General features: G+C 48.4%; 1 long non-coding RNA gene across 1 annotated transcript in view; it reads left to right on the top strand.

The window, feature by feature from the left end:
* The first annotated feature begins 3,867 nt into the window (after positions 1–3,867).
* Positions 3,868–14,802, top strand: part of LOC135902664 (uncharacterized) — a 30,313-nt gene continuing 19,378 nt past the window's right edge. The window contains exon 1 of the long non-coding RNA XR_010564555.1: positions 3,868–4,112. This is a non-coding gene — a long non-coding RNA (uncharacterized lncRNA). The remainder of the gene's footprint in view (positions 4,113–14,802) is intronic.

The following is a 14,802-nucleotide window of genomic DNA, read 5'->3' as shown; positions in this document are numbered from 1 at the left end:
GGGCCTCGAAGCAGACGCCGCAGCTCACGCCCCGGGGTGGCACTGTTGTCCCTGCTGGTGAAACCAGCTTGCCACGCACGGGGCTCATGTTGGCTGCTGCTGACTTGGCTCCCTTACGCACCGTATCGGAACAGGCGTTGCGGTCCCGCGTTCCTACAGAGGAACGTGGCGTCCACAGACTGAAACCAACAAAGAAATGAGAAGTAATGGCCGTGTTTCGCTGCAAATCCGTTGTCCTTTGTGTCAGTCCTTGACCTGGCGTTTCCGCCCTTCTTCGTGAGCACTTCTCACACGAGACGAAGGCGGAATGACGCGCGAAGCGTTCTGTAAGAAGATATGCATTAAAACTAAGGAGACAAATATATCCGCTCGAAACGTCCCACTGAAATTGGAGGAACCACGATTGCGGGGCTGTAGTTTCTCCTTTTCCTTTTCTTTCTATCCCTGTCAGGTTCTTGGCGCGGAGATTCGATAGCGCCCTTCGCCCGACTGGGCACACATGTTGTGTGGAATTAAAAGAGTCATGACAGATAACACGTCCGTTTATTCGCCCGCACAGTAAATGAGAGTAAATGCAGTAAATGTTAAAGCTTGTAAAGGACTACAAAAAATAAAAAATAAAAAAAGGTCATAGCGTTGTAAAATGGAGTGCAGGATCGTAAATTGCTGTAACTCCGACATAACACGATGCTATACGTGATGGATCAAAACGTCAATGACAACGATGGAAGGAAGGAAGGAAGGAAAAAGTGGAGAAGGAAAGGTAGGGAGGTTAACCAGTTTAGATTAACCGGTTTGCTACCCTACACATGGGAGAGGGATGGGGGAGATTAAAGATAGGGAAGGGGGAGAGGGAGAGAGAGCACATAGCACAGCACACACACACATCGTCCGTTGGAGTCCATCAATCTGATGGTACGTGACATCACTCTCACAGCCGCTTGTCCAATCCCGTCTCTTTCAAAAACCGAAGTAGTCCCTTTGTCGCCTTCACCCGCGATGCCTTCTGTCGGCGGCATGTGAAAATCGTGTCGAGGGATAATGGTCTATTGTCAAGGTGCGCTAGAACAGATGCCAGGGACCGTCGCTGAACATTATATTCAGGACAGTCGCACAGAAGATGTTCCAGCGTCTCCTCACAAAGACAGGCATTACAGATAGCGTTGTCGGCCATTCCAATTCGGAAGGAGTAAGATTTAGTGAAAGCCACCCCTAGCCATAAGCGATAAAGCAGAGTCGCCTCTCTTCGGCGGAGTCCAGTTGGCATATAGAGATGCATCAAAGAGGGCAGATGGTATTGACGGTTGCTCTGGTTGGTCTGGCTGTTTGGTGTGCACCATAGAGATAGCGTGGTCTCCTGTGCAAGCTCTCGAAGTCTGCTAGCTGCGTCGGATCGTGAAAGCGGTATGGCCTCTTCTTGTGCGTCTTCAAGAGCTGCCTGAGCGGCAGTATTGGCGTCTTCATTTCCAGTGACGCCGCAGTGACTTGGCAGCCACTGAAACGTCACGTGGTGTCCTTTCTCCTGTGATGTATGGAGTAGGCATCTAATATCGAATACGAGCTGTTCGAATGGGCCCCGACGCAGAGCTGATAGTACAGATTGTAGGGCTGCCTTTGAATCGCTGAAGATTGACCACTGTCGAGGTGGCTCCTGGTTTACGAAACGAAGAGCAGCGCGAAGAGCGGCTAGTTCAGCAGATGTCGATGTTGTTGGGTGGTCAGTCCTAAAGCTGATGGTAATAGCTTTCGCTGGGACAACCACAGCACCGGACGAACACTGGATGTTTGTGGAACCATCAGTATAAATGTGTTCACTGTCCGCGTACCTCTCGTGGAGAAGAAGCAGAGACAGTTGTTTCAGCACAGGCGATGACAGTTCAGACTTTTTTCCGATTCCTGGTACACTGAGATGGACTGTGGGGCTGATAAGACACCAAGGAGGTATCGATGGTTTAGATGCAGCGGTGAAGCCCGATGGAAGTTTGTCGTTGTATTTGATGATAGTTTTAGAGAATGATGATTGGTGCCTGTCTGAAGGTAGTGCTGCAAGGTGGTGATAGGTGGCACGTGCAAAATGTCTGATGTGCGTTCTCAGGGCTTCCACCGTAATGTGAGTTCGCATTGGATGGTCCCGAGCAATCGCAAGAGTTGCCTCTGTTGACGTGCATCTGGGCAAACCAAGGCAGACTCTGAGTGCTTGAGCTTGTGCTGCCTGCAGAACACGAATATTTGTCTTGCAGGTGGTGGTCAGTACAGGTATAGACTATATCTTAGAAAGCCGAGAAAGAGAGCTCTGTAGAGTTTAAGCATTGCGTCTACTGACATTCCCCACGTCTTTCCTGTCCAGTATTTAAACAACTGGGAAGTTGCTGTCAGGCGCCGTTTCATGTAGGCCACGTGCGGGCTCCAAAAGAGGTCTCGGTCAATAATTACGCCGAGGAATCTGTGGGTTCGGACATAGGAAATGGTCCGCCCATTGATTGAGATGATATAAGGCGTCATCGGTTTGCGAGTAAATGCTACTAGTGCGCATTTTTCTGGTGATATGCTGAGACCCTGTTTACACAAGTAGTTCGCTGTCAAAGTGGCCGCTCTTTGAAGTCGCGCACGTATCTGAGGACGAGTGACTGCCGAAGACCAGGCAAAGATGTCGTCAGCGTATATTGAAATTTTGATGATAGCTGGCAAGTATTCAGCAAGTCCAACAAGAGCGAGGTTGAATAGCGTCGGGCTGAGAGCACCGCCTTGAGGAACGCCCCTGCAGGTATAGCGACGCGTAGTTGGGCCATCGTCAGTTAACAAAAAGAATGATCTTGCAGATAGGTAGCTTGCAATCCACAAAAAAACTCGACCACCTAGGCCAACCAACCTAGGCCAACCAAGGTTGACAACGATGGAGATCGCGGAACCGGCACTATAGCTCCTGCTGTGCGGCCGTGAGTCGACCATCGGCTCGGTCTCCACTGTCTCCTATACAAACCGACTATTTCACTCTACAGTGTTGGCTATAAACGTAATGATTTGGATAAACTCTGCGCTATCACAGCGGAGGAAAAAAAAAGAAAAAGAAAATCATGGCATTTTCTAAAATACCTACAATTGTCGTAGTTGTGGCTATTTCAACTACTGCTATTTGACAGCGCTCTTCTTGCCATAAGCACTTGAAAGATAATCTTTTACGTATAATATATGATTTTAATGACTCCGGTGTGCGTTGAGCTATCGGCATCTCATAACTCACCTCCCACGAAGAAAGAGCGCTGAACTGTTCGGGCATATCTGCACGCGCGGTGCCTGCATAAGCTTCGACATCACATATATCCAGAATTTACGTATTCGAGTTTCACCTTGCTTGAGCATTGATGAGCTTGATGAGCATTATGAGCTGAAAGCCTTCTATCAGACCAGTGTGCTACTACAACCTTTCGCTCCAACGTGGCATTGTCGAAGTGTCATTATAACTGCACGATTAAAACCGTTTCCGCAACCCCCCCCCCCACACACACACACGCACGCACGCACACAGATATACATCTAAATATCAGCTGGGAACAGGCACGCATGTCCCGAGGCTCTTTCCGGAGTGAACTATTCTATGTGGTCATATATGATAATATGCAGACGAGGGGGATCATCTTGGATACAAATGGCTCTGCTGGCGTATCGCAAAAACGGCGAGACAAACGGGTTAGCTGCGCTTGCGCGATCGAATCGCGCAAGGAGCGGGTAGTGCAACGCGTAAGAACAGCTAGCGCCCGTAAGGGACACGAAACGCTTCCCTCTCGCCGGCGATGAGCGGCTTCTGGTAAAAGACGGCCCGTCGACCGAATGCGAAAACCCTGTCCGCTGTTTATTGACTCATCTCCCGCTTGCTGAAGATCGGCCAGTAAATCTCGTCGGCCTCAACGCCCAAACATTGCCAGCGCCGCGGGCTCTCGTCTGGCGCGGAAGCCGTGAAAATACGCGGTGTGCGAGCCCGGCGCTTGCATGCAAGGGACCGTCAAACGGGCCGCCCGCGTGAATGGGTGTTCTTCTTCGCGTGCCTCGTGCACGTGCGGCTTCGCGGACCCGCACGGCGAGAGGATGGTCTCGAACGCCCGCTCCGGACGGAGGTCAGTATATATGAAGATACCCCGCTTTTTCACCCTCCGCTTTGTATAGTTAGCTCCTTGAAAAACTGGAACTGCCAATAAAAATTGCCAGTGCGCTATCATATGGCATAGTAGTCCGCACGATGCATATGAATCTTTGGACAAGTCAGTGCTTCATGTGCAATGAAGATGTGCTTCTGGGCTGCCGCTGGAAGCGAGATCAGAGCTCGTGTTTAGCCGGAACCATTTGGGTCTTCTTGGCACTCTGTTATCTATTTGAATGGTCCTGTGAAGGTGCCGCCCGATTCCAAGCCTCATCCTCAATTTTCGCAGCCGGAATTTGCCTTCCTTGTTCACCCATTATCGTGTCCCATTTCTGTTACTTGCTGGCCACTAGTGTTTGTTGGCTATCACATAAAGCAGGTTGGAACACCGACCATATCTTGCTTAGGTACAAGCTGATTTCTTACATGTTTTGTCTTGGGTATAATCTTTTAATTGTACCGGCAGTGCTGTTGAACCCCCTTATACTGTGTAAAGTATAATATACCGGGTGTCACAGCCAGCTTGGACCAAAATTTAAATATAATGCAAGAGCTCTAGGGAAGTCACGCAAACTGCACATTAGCGGTAATCGTGCGTATTTACAACCAGTATCATTTTCATCGCCGAATATTAATTAACTAATTGTTCTCATTTGGTCAAGTTCTTCATTATTGCTTGAATCTCAGACATGTCAGATATAAAGGTATAGAGCGCCTCAAATAACCTCGGTTTCACGCATTCCTTTTTTTAGCGCTAAACTTTGCCCCGTTGCTCTTGCCGAGAAAGAACAAAAGCCCACGAAATAAAGAAAAAGAAACACGTGATGGTGCGCTTGCGTAAATGCTATTGTGCTGCGCTCTAGCGTGCAAAGGGTAACAAGCACGGCCGCAATCCGACTGTGAAAATTTACTTTCTCTGTCTCAAGTTACCTCACGACTGGCCTCTCGAGGCACTTTGCGTGTATTCGCGGGCTTCTTTCATTCTCGGAAAAACATTTTTATGTAGTACTCATCGAGCAACGAAACGCTGTATCGGGAGTTTTTTATGTTGCTCTGTGCTTCATGTGTTTCAGTTTTCTCATTGACACTTTATAATATTTGTATTTGTAATATATTATCAATGTTCTCATTCACACACTATAAATTATAATTTCTGACAAGTTGATTAATTAATTAAGACTAATGACCTAATTAGGCAGCATGAAAAGAAAACTGAGTATCTCCAAGCGACGGCAAACAACATTACCTTGATTCATCCCTTGATTAATTACCTTGATTCTGTCCAGCTATATGTCAGCTAACAGGAGTGACACTCCTGTTTCTTGCTGAGCACTTCCGGTTCACCTCCTGAGATGTCTGGGGACAAAATTCAAAATAAATCATAAAAAAAACCAGAAAAAATGTAGTAGAGTACAAAACTCATGGGTCTCATTACAGATATGATATCAGAGCATACGTATTATTACGAGTTGATGGTTACTGAAGTGTGTGGAATTATTAGAATTAATTAGAAATCACTTATTACCGCACACCAGTGCAAAGAATCGTAGAATTTAAGAGACCCGCCATGTCAGCACGACTTCGGCGAAATTTCGAGTAACCCGGAAGTAGAAAGCAGAATGACGTCACACACAAGAAGGTGTCATGATATTTAACCGCTTAATTAATGTAAAACAGTTGCCAGCATAGACTGAACATCTGTCTATGCTCGCGGACGACTTTCTGTGGCTATGAAGGGAAAGCCACGGAAGCAATGCGCGCACAAGTGAGAACGCTTCTGAAAAGAGTCCCGCGTCTTCATCTATGTTAGTTTCAGCTGGGGAAGAGAAAACATACATACCTCATTAGCAAGAGTTAAATGAGACAAAACACACTACTTAATGTAAAAGTTTATTTATTTTGCGGCTTTTCCCTTCCGCGTCTGGGCAAACGCGAAACCGTATCACGTGGAAGCTGCGTCGATCCACCGTCTGTTCCGAGAAACCAGAAGCACTGTCAAACACTGGCGGACTACTTGGCGCGGTAACACCTGTGCAGAAGCTTTGCCCCCGTAGCTTTCCCTTCATAGCTACGGAAAGTTGTCCGCGTGTATAGCAGAGCGGATGTGACGTCACTCCCTCTTCTCTCGCTTCTCCTCTCCACGCGCAAACCTGCTCGCTCGCTCGCTTGCTCGCAACAACTACGCGCACGCGCTCGTTACATGTTCTGATGTCGGCATCGGAGAAGGCGCGTAACGTGCGCTTCGAGGGCCGCTACGCTCCCCCAGGTGGCGCGCACTGCGCCTCCTCCTCCGCTTTCTTGGCTCCTCGCCCGCATCTCGTGCCAGGGGAAATACGTTCGCTCGCTTAACCTAGAGAAAATCAACGGCGAGGTGCGAATCCCACTAAAAGACACCTAAGTCAAAGATTAGGGTCGCCTATTATTTCTTTAATGTTTGGCTCAAGTTGCCTGGGGCACGCTGTATAGGGTGCAGCTAAAGTTAGCCTAGGCATTCAAAGAAAAACATTTAAAAAACACGGTGTCAGATACGATTTTAAGACCGACGATGTTCGGTCGTGCGACCTCTGACGACCGAACACCGTAGGTCTTACAATCGTATCTTGCACCCTGATTTTTTTAATCTCCTTATTATTTGAATACCATGGCTAACGTTAACACAGTACATCGGGCAAAAGCGCGTCGAGCGGCCTTGTAAAGGGTCATATTAGTGGTCGCACTGTCACCCGGAATGCCGTAGTTTAAAGATGCACAATAAATATACGGGGTACGCGCCGCAGACGTTTCCACCTTTATTGAGGACTGACGCAGGCCAACACTTCAGCAAGCTAGCGCACCGTATGACATTGGAGACGTGGCACACACCTGAATTCACCCAGCCTCGATTGCATTCCCTCGATCCATCTATGCAACTGCGGCTGTTACCAGGGCTTCCGTGTAATGAGGAAACAATGATGTGCCGCTTACGCTTGGGCGTCGCATTCACAATGCATATACGTTTTTGATTGGAATGGCTGATAGCGCCGAGTGCAATGCCTGCGGTGTCGAGGAAACTATGGAACATCTACTGTGCTACTGCCCATCTTTTGAAAATGAAAGACATGACCTCTGCACAGCTCTAAATCAGTTAGATAGAAAGCCGTTCACCTTGAACAAGATCTTGGGACCATGACCTCGCATATCGCAGCTACAAAAGGCCAAAAAAGCGCTGCTGCGATGTTTGAAAGCTTCCGCAGTGAGTCAGCGTCTGTGATCCGGACTGCATGAGTGACCGAACGATATCCCCAGTTGACTTTCTCTTCTTCCTTTAATCTTTCCGTCCCCTTTTTCCTTTTCCCATTGTAGGGTAGCCAACCGGGCTCAGTCGTGGTCAACTTCCCTACCTTTCATTTATCATTTGCTTTCTCTCTCTCTCTCTCTCTCTCTCTCTCTCTCCATCTGCGATGTCAGTGCACGCGCAGGGGACAGATGGCAAAGCAGTGCGGCAGAGCAATTAGCGAAGCCTGTGCCGCGCTGTATAGGTATACCGCCAACTGCCTGCTGACTCCGATCAGCAGCTGAGTAGCCCGCGCCTTTACCGACCATTTTCTAGGCTTGCTCGTTCTTGCCGTTGCAGAAACGGACAATAGCACGGCAGTCGGCCTGACGCACGTGGAAGTTGCATAAAGATACGTGTGTTGCGACCGGCTGGTTGAGAGCGGCATTACTCTCGTTGCCCAAGAGCCGCGCAACCGCTGTGAGAAATTCTGCTGGAGTAAGCCCCTTGTTCGTCTCTCCCAAAGGGACCGCTTCTTCTCGGCGACCGCCGAGTCAGCGCACTGAGACGGCGGCGCGGGCTGCTGCTGTTGGATGCGCCGAGGCGGCCATACATCAGGCGACGTCCCGCCGAGCGGCTGCCAGGTCGGGCTCGCAGTCCAAATGACCGTCGCGATGGCTCTGAGTAGAGCCTAATTGCTGTCGCCATAAAACTGGCTCGAAATAGCGCGGCCCGCCGAGTGTGTCTCGCTCGCTCTTGGGCGAACGCGCACAAGGCGTCGCTTTGAGGAGCGGCCGTGAGGGACGGCTGTCAGGCGGACGGCGTGCGTCTGCCACTCGCCGCCTTCCTTGGCACCGCTGCACCAAGGCGCCTCGCTTGTGAGCGCCATGTGACTCATCAACGTGGCCGCTAAATTAAGAGCGATGTCCCCTGGCTTCTCCTGCCGTCCCTGTCATCGGAAAGCAGATCGCTCCTTCGTTTCGTCACCCCCATGGGGCAACAGCGAAATCTGTATACACGTGGTGTTCGAGAAAGCCGCCGCGAGGCGGTGTCACGGCGCCCTTGCTCCATTTGTTGACTTTCGGAGCGGCAGGCGGCCGTCACACCGCTCTTCGGCTCGCGGTACTACAGCCGGCTCAGTCGTTCGGCATAAGCATCCTCCGTAACAACGCACAGGCGGCGATACCTTCGCGTGTGTGGGGACATTTTTATCAAAACTTTTGAATTTTATGTTAAAGGCAGCCATGCAGCACGATGATAAGAACTGGGGTCTTTACTTAGCAAGGTCCCGTAACTTAAAGGTGCCTCCGGATTCCTATACAGCAATATTAGCTTTACAGAACACATCGCAGTGCCACGCTGTATATCAACATTTCGGCACAAGGGTAGCGGGCCCAACATCCAAATCTGCTACACTTGTTCACAAGATCTGCGCGTGGATGTTCTCTTTTTCCACGGAAGCGTGGGAGACTTTCTTGGCTGCGTGCCAGCGCTCGTCGACGCCAGGACATTATACGATGAAGTATTTCCGTGCTTGGCGGCACTATTTCTAGACATGAGATGAGCACATATTGCTCTTCTCGTCATTTCTCACGCCTTTGGAGCTGGCGGAATTGGTGGCCACAAGTTCGACGGGATAAGGATAGGACTAGTATAGCTCACTGCCATATAAGACTGAGGATGGACCAACTTTCTCTCATCCCACATTGTAGTGCAGAAGTTAGGTTAACCTCCCAGCCTTACCTTCTCCACTCTTTCCTTCCTTCCTTCCTTCCTTCCTTAGGGGTAGTAGATTGAGTCCCATAAATGTATAGGATTTTCTATTTGAAATGGCATTTCCCTAATGACTTCCCTCTCTCTCTCTGTTTGAAGTTCTCTCACTGTGCTCTTCATATGAGTCATAGTTATTGACCAAAAGGCATGCATGTTGATGGCATCTGCGTACCCGAATCAGGGGTATACAGCGAGCAGGTGAAAGTTCAGCTTTCAGCCGTAAGACAATTCATATGTATAGAAAAGCGGCAAATCTTTCATTTTGCAATCCTTAATTTGTGTTATATTCCCCATTGTTTCTTGCGTAACGTTATACATGTGCATCGTCATCGAAACTGCGTAGTCTTCCTTGCACAGTGGGTGTTATCAAGCATTTTCAGTTTTTATGCGGTTTGAAATGCTTGCGTGTAGTATCCATTCTATGTCAAGTGTATTAAGTAATCACTACGTTATTTATATAAATTTACGAGTTTTAAATTTGTGGCTTGCTGGCGCGCGCGGCGCGAGGAAAATGAAGACTCGTCAGGCGGCATCAAGTCGCCATGCGCTTTATTTCTGTACTGTGCATGAATTGCGTCTGTCCTAGACTGTGCCATTCAGAACTACCTGTCACAATTAGCGCATTACATTACAGTGTAATATTAATTATATATATATATATATAGACCGCTGCATTTCAGCGGTTTTGGCATGTCAACTGGTCGAAGCCAGTGAAATTAACTAGCAGTTCTGTTTACCTTGTAGCGTCGCCTCCAGTTTTTAAAGTTTGAAAGGTAGCCTGAAGAGCTTCTCTCTACTGTACTAACAGTACTGCTCGGTAGCACTGCCCCGGGGCCGGGAGGCAGAAATGAAAAAAAGAAAACGTGAAAGAGCCAAATTTCTAATACACTCCAGCCAAGCCAACCTCCAGGGACAGAACATGACAGCAGGCGCTGTATAGTGTGCCCGACTCAGCGATTAAATTGTCGCGGCATGTTTCTGTTGCTGGCGGCTCAAGATTGTTGTATAGGAAAGGTGTAAAAGCAGGAAAAGGTAGCGAGCGAGAATTACCCTCGTCTCAGTCCACGGCTTACCGTAAGGCCAGTTGGGACGGCCATCTCGTACTTACTAACACGCAGACGTAATCGATCGGCAGGAATAGAGATGTAATAACGACAGCGCTGGACACAAACCCACTCTCGTGGTCGGGGCGTGTATACGCTGCCCCGAAGGACGATTTTGCGCGAAGCAAAGGAGAAGGGGGATCCGAGGAGGCATATACAAAATGCTCAGCAGAAATTCCGGAGGAGAAAAATTCTCTTCGGAATAATAAAGGCTCGCTGCCACTGCGAGCAGAAAGAGAAGAGAGGTGATGGGGAAGGCAGCGGTTTGCCTGAGGGCAGTCCAAAATTCCTGAGCAAATGCATTAAAACGTCGTTAGCGATGCCCATTACCCGCAGCCATTTGGGCCAGCCCTTGCTGGCGGGTCCCGGCGGGTGCATCCGCGTGTAGCCGCGGAACGCAATATAGCGGGAACGCCTCCGTACAAGCGCTGACTCTTCGCGGTGCTGCTGGCGCCGCCACCAACGGCCACTCCAAGGCGGCATGCGCAAAGGCGCAGCAGCACTCAACGACGTCTTGATGCGCTCGCCTGTACAATGTGGCGGTGCGCGCAGAGTGCCAACGGCAGTGAAGAAGACTTGGTTTGTAAGGCCAGTTGGGTAATTTGTTTCGTGTATAACCCTGCTACTGCGTACATGCATCGTGCAGTCGATGATGCATATTTCCTCTATAAGATGCCGGCCATCTGCATCTAGGAAAGAGTCGAGTTGTGTCAGTGAGGTGGTATACAGCAACGACTGGCAAGCCGTCTCGTTGTATCCGACGATCACCGCTCATTGTTTTGCGACTGAGCCTGTGCGATACCTTGCAGACCCGTCCCGTGCAGTTATAACTTTGGTCACAGCTACATCTATCATATGGATAGTGTAAACAATTCAACTACAAAGCACCTTTAAAAATTACTTGAAAAGCAGCATATGCTGCAGCCAGCCAGCTTCCAGATCAGTTTTTTTTTTTTGTCAACTGTGGTCCCATGACGTCATTAAAGGTGCAACTAGCACAATATGCTTGACAACTAGCACAAGTTTTCACGAACGCAGGAAGCGCAGCTCTGGATAGCCGCCCATGTGCAACTCTACCCTTCGACTTCCCTTGATACCTCGACAGCCGCTTTTGAAGCGTTGCGTTGTGCTGGTGTACCGCCCCTTCTTTATGAGTTTTTCGCCACCGGGAGATCTGGATTTAATGTTTCACTTTTCTAGCCCATCGTAGCAGCCTCACACAAATTTTGTGCTCGGCGTCTTTATACCTGACTCGTTCATGTTATCTGTAATATCGTACACTGTAAACGGAAATAACTCCCAGGTGGGAGCATAATGCTTGTCCTCTAGCGACTTCCCGGTTGGGAGTTTATTATACTCCGTATGATCGGAGTAGAAGTTTTACTTAGCGCGAGCGGAATTCTTACATGGAACCATGGGAGTTTTTTCTTCTGTTCTATTTTATATTTTTTTTACTTTGCATTAAGCGGAGTTTTTTTCGAGGTGCAACGGGAGTATAAAAACAAGTATCGTGTTAGTTTGCGCGAAGATTTTTATATGCAAAGGCTACTGTGAAACTTGGAGATATATACACACGACCGCGTCAAATTCAACGAAACATGTCAATGAAAGCCCATAAATCATGACATACATAAAGATTTCAGAAACGCCCAATGCAGAACTTTGAAAGACATCAAACGTACACGCGACACACAATAAGCAACATTGCCCGTATATATAGAGCCACGATACGCCGTACCTCGAAACCGCCTAGCGAGCAGCTATGTTTTTTTCAGAATAATCGACTCACGTGCTTGCTCATACGAGATCTCTGCCTCTGCCTCTCTGCCTCTCTGCCTCTCTGCCTCTCTGATCTGCCTCTCTGAAATTAACAGAATACCTTAATCAACACAAAACTGTTAATTCATAATAGTGAGAAAAAAGGTTAATGTAATAATTTTTCACAATTAGCATGCCATTTCTGTGAGCGCTGAAGGGACTTCGCACATGCCGGCGTTTGCGGCCAAAACGAGTGCGCAAGTTACAGTAAGCAAGAAAAATGTAAATGCGTCTGCTTCACGGCAAAGTTAACTTTGTGCGAAATAGTGGTAGCGTAGCAAGAATTTATTACGCGTGGGCGTGACCCACAACAGCCGACGTAACACTGAAAAGTGCATAGTCATACATTTTTTCATACCGCACTGCTTGCTCAGCACCCAAGCAAAGTCTCTCGGTTGTGCAAAGGAGCTACATCGCTCATCTGTCGAACGAACCCTCACACTCTAAGCCTGCAGGCATGCTCATAATCAGTGTCTGGGATAGAGCATAATGTTAGTGCAATATCGGAAGCAACGACGAGATCAAAACAGAAGTGCGCGATAACAATTCGATTCACATCGCTCACTAGGAGGCTTTATTTACACTACGCATACTTTTGTCCCGCCGTTTTTCTTGGGAAAGAATATCCGTGCACAGATACATAAAAACAGTTGTTTGCACTCGATCTAGTCTTTCTCACTGATAACGCAGCACCGCAACGAACTTGCAATTTCGTGTACGGCTCGCACGGACGCCGTCGCTCGAACAGTGGCCGCTGTTGCCATTGCTACGCGGTTCATACAACCATTACGCCGGACGTTGTCAGCGCGTATTCAAGAATTAAATTATGGGGTTTTACGTGCCAAAACCACTTTCTGATTATGAGGCACGCCGTAGTGGAGGACTCCGGAAATTTCGACCACCTGAGGTTCTTTAATGTGCACCTACATCTAAGTACACGGGTGTTTTCGCATTTCACCCCCATCGAAATGCGGCCGCCGTGGCCGGGATTCGATCCCGTAACCTCGAGCTCAGCAGCCCAACACCATAGCCACTGAGCAACCACGGCGGGTAGCGTGTATTCACAAGGACATAAAAGTCGCATTTGATGTGCTGAAGAACGCAAGCCACGGTCACGAAGCACGAAAACACAGTCAGTCACAGGTCTTGCATTCATCGCTGTCAGCAAAGTGATTACAGCCAACGTACTTGAAGCGGTGATACAGTGAGCTTCAGGCACGCCTATAACACTTTCTGGAAGGAAATACGGGAAACAAATGAGCGAAAAGCGTTCACGGAACGCCACTTCACAGATTTAAACAAACCGTCAGCCATGAGCACTGCCGATTCCGCCGAACGCGGCCAGTCGCTGGCGCGGCGCACAGCCTCATGGGAAGCGCCACGCGATCAACACGTTTCAGCGGGGGGAGTTTTTTAAACCTCCCTGTGCGGAGTTTTTACAGGAGAACAAGACTTTGAGGTTGAGTAAAATCGCGTCATGTCGCCTTAATGTTAGCCAACAGAGTGAAACGAGGGAATTCCGCGCTGTATTGCTCCCATACATCGGAGTATATATTCAAGGATGGGGAGGCTTTAGGGTACATCACTTGTTAAAAACTACCAGGTCAGTTTATTTTCGTTTACAGGGTATACATACGATCAGGGGAAGCCCGCAATAAAATGCAATTCCTTCAAAACGTCGCCATAGAAAAGAAATGATTGGGCCACTATAACGTAAAACTATTGCGATCTGTTTTTATCCCAATCTCCTGGCGTCAAATTTACGTAATCGCCGACGCAAGTATCGGACGGTGACTCGCAGCGTTGTTTGAATGCTCAATCAAATGCTCTCCTCATTTATAGGAGGTCGCTTCTGCTTGCTTTCAAAGCGAATAGCATTGCCTACATTGACAGGTTTTTCTTATCTAATTGGCTGACAAGAGGGAAGGAGCACGCAGAAGTGAAGAGTGTTTCGGTAGGGCCGAGCTAGCGCAGTGAAAGCAGATAACCAGATGAGCAGATTGGTGCCTGCGTTTGCAATTGGTCCGCTTGCCCATGCCTACAGCTAGTGGTCGCGGATTGAAAATGGCGGCGAAGTGCAACGAAAGGTTGAACAGGCCGTTAAAACGGATCCTCAGCGAACAAGAGTTCGCAGAGTGATGTCGCATACGTGCCGAAAGGCCTCGACAACGTTGTATTGCCAGGTAAAAAAAAGGAAAAGAATATATTACACGCAAATAAATAAGTTCTCCCCGACAGCTCTAGTAGCTCGTGCCAGAGCGATCGGTGGGTATAGCCACCTTCTAGTCCTTTGGGAACCAGATAGTTTCCTTCTATACCGAAATAAAATTCTGTTTTGTACGGCACATTAGTGCTTCTTTAATACGTACACGTCACTGTGATGTCGTGAGTTTTCGCGATTTTGTAACGTCGCGTGATAGAAAGTCCGCGTAGCCCGAAAAATTTTGACCAAGGTGTGGAATCCAAAATAATTATTTTCTTTTGTTTGTTCTTGTCATGCTTGAACAGTGTGTACTGGTCTAAGCAGATGGAGGGTTTTCGCAGTTTTCGTGACGTTGCGTGCCGTCGCGTGACATCCCGTCGAAGTGAGGTATCCTGAGAAATATTTGACCAATCGTGGAGCGGGCTGACTGCAGAAATTGAACAGAAACAGTTTGCAATAGCTGTACGATATATATATATATATATACGGCAGCGTAAACAACATGGCAGTCGTTGTG

This window comes from Dermacentor albipictus, chromosome 1 (genome assembly GCF_038994185.2).
Source record: "Dermacentor albipictus isolate Rhodes 1998 colony chromosome 1, USDA_Dalb.pri_finalv2, whole genome shotgun sequence".
NCBI lineage: Eukaryota > Metazoa > Arthropoda > Arachnida > Ixodida > Ixodidae > Dermacentor > Dermacentor albipictus.
This window is presented reverse-complemented; position numbering and strand designations above follow the sequence as displayed.